Source organism: Sinocyclocheilus rhinocerous, unplaced genomic scaffold, assembly GCF_001515625.1.
Source record: "Sinocyclocheilus rhinocerous isolate Xijiao unplaced genomic scaffold, SAMN03320098_v1.1 scaffold1937, whole genome shotgun sequence".
NCBI lineage: Eukaryota > Metazoa > Chordata > Actinopteri > Cypriniformes > Cyprinidae > Sinocyclocheilus > Sinocyclocheilus rhinocerous.
In genome coordinates, this window is record NW_015626386.1 from 46,183 (window position 1) to 49,071 (window position 2,889).

The window sequence follows — 2,889 nt, forward strand, 5'->3', positions numbered from 1 at the left end:
TTAAAAGTTTAATAATATATTTACACCTGTTCCTCATTTGTAGGTCACATTGGATCAAAGCATCTGCTAAATGAACAAATGTAATGGTAAAGTATCACATAAGCAGAATTACTATATCACAACGTTTTGCTGTTATAAACAACTGCATCATCTATGAATGTGAATTACTTATGAAGGTCATAAAGCTGAATATAGTAAACTGTATCAAAATGTTTAAATTATAAATAAATGATATATAAAAATAACATGACTCACCTCTGATCCCCCCATTTTAACCTGCAAGTAAAAATACAGTCAAGTCACAGTGATCAATAATTTTTGCCTGACATTTCAAGTCCATTCAGTTGAACAGTATAAACCTACCAATAAAAGATCCTTGGTTTTTCTAAGATTTTCTGAAAAAACTTGCCTATTTCAATATATTTAAATGTTTAATTTGTTTTGCAGATTACACCCAAATAATATAAACATCACAAGTGAATGTAAATATCGAAGGTTAAAAATGAAAACCGTTATATCGATAAGGCGTTGTGGTGCTGTAGTTTTTCTCAAGCACACAGAACTGTGGTGTCGAACCTCACTGACTGCATCTGAAAGCTGCTTTGCTGATTCTCTGGGTTTGTCAGATAAAAGAAACATGTATTATGAAGGATCTAAGGATTCTTTGTAGCAAGCAACCGTACATTTATGTTGTGTTTTACTTTATTTCTTTTATTCATTCATTCATTCATTTATAATTATTTATCATTTAATCATTTTATTATTGTAAAATATAATAATCGTTTAAACTCATTTAATTGATTAGTCATTTATGGTATGTTATTTTATTTTTTATATAATTTTTCTATTGTTGTTTAGTCTTATCTGTGTTTTCAAGAGATGAATGTCTCCATTTCAAAGTGTTTAGAAGACTGTTAATACAGTTTTGGGTACCAGACAAGACTTGCTATTAACGGGTTTTGGGTATTAGACAACTCTGCTGACTAGTTGTTCTGTTACAAGACAAATGAGGCATTAGTTTTGCATAAATGTGGTGTAGCCTATATAAGTGGAGAAAAAAAACAAAAAACTCATGGCCTTTAAAGATATCCTACAGACAAATAGACAAATAGTGTAATAAAATAAACACGTTTTCTTTCCAGCAGTTTAAAACAACACTTTATGAAAAGCCAAATAGCCCCAAATCTCAAACCTGAGCAATGCATGAATAAACAATGATTTAGCCTGTAGTGTCTTACTTATAATTATTAAATTCCATTATTTGGCCTTGCTAAACTGATGCTTTCTATTGCTCATATGTTTCCTATGCTCATAAATGACTAAGCATGTATTCTTTCTCTAATTCATTACTGTCCCTTCTCAATAACTCTTGCAAGATCTGGCAACACTTTCTTTTTTCTGGCAATTTCCACAACCATCGTTGGCACATCGCAATTTTTTAGTGATATTTATGGTTTGTTTTTCATGTTGTCGCACCAAATCTGTCCATATTTAGTCAGGGCCGCTGGTATAATCTACACCAGATGGCGCCAAACATAAATTACAATTATTTAGAGGCAAAAAAAATAAATAGATGAAATTAAATTAATCATAATAATAATAAAATAAGCACAAGACATTCATTTTCACAAATACCTGCTGCACTGTCGCGTGCTGCGAACCAACCCTGGACAAGAATCAATAGCCTAAACTAGGCCATTACAAACATCAGCATTCTTTCTAAATCGAAAGTGAAAGGAAAAGCTTTTTCTTGCCTGTTCTGACGCAGGATCCTGAGCAGCGGTCTCGGTCTATGTCGTGTAATGTTTATCCTATTTTAACTATAGGCTACATATGTGTAAGCATTTGTGTTAATTCGATGCCTATCAGTCTCTCTCCCGGTGTAAGCCTGCTTTCGCCTGGCACTGCACTGAGACCGATGTAGAGCTGAATTTCTGCCCAGCGCGTGCCGTCCGTGCAACGTCCGCATTGCGTCATTTTCTTCATCAGAAGGGCTCGCGCACGTATTATAATGCTCAGTGTTCTGTGTCCTTACCTGCAGCAAGCTTTTTTTGGTCTTCTTTATTTGGTAATATCTCTTGGGTTAAAGCATGGAAACTGCCAAATAAGTTTTGTATCAATAACAACATTAAGGAAGTGTCTTACAAAATACTTCATAGAATTTATCCTGCTAAGCATGTTTTGGAAAGATTTAAGCTTAAAGGGGTCATATGATGCTGCTAAAAAGAACATTATTTTGTGTATTTGGTGTAATGAAATGTGTTTATGCGGTTTAAGTTTTAAAAAACACATTATTTTCCACATACTGTACATTATTGTTTCTCCTCTATGCCCCTGTATTGCTCCGCATAAACATAAAACCATGTCTGCATTTGTGATCGGAGAAATGACAAACAACAAGCGCTACTTGCATTTGAATTATCAGTGGCAAATTCTTTAAATATAAAAAATGTTCTTACAGGCTGTGAGTCTGTCCTTGCAAAGTTGGAACTGTCCCACTTTATAGAACAGCCTTTGAGCACAGACCCATTGTATGCTACTCTGCAGGTTCAGGAAACAGTCTTCCATAAAATGTGTCACACAGCGTCACACACGACGGGCTAGAGTGAGCGGAGGCCAGTGGCCGCCCTTGAGAATGGAGCGGTCAGCGGATTCGACGAAGGAGCGTCCGGCAGGCTTGTGGCAACCACATGTGACGACCCCGGGCTGGACTCCGCTTCGTCCACGCTGAAAGCCGATCCGGATCCACAGCACAAAGTTGATGTATTTCCTCAGCGACCAGCACAGATCAGCTCTAGGCATAACAAAGCGGATATCGTCCTCTTTTGGAAGACCAAACAAAGTAGTTTAGCTTTCACAACGAAACACAGCGTCACACACGGCGGCCTA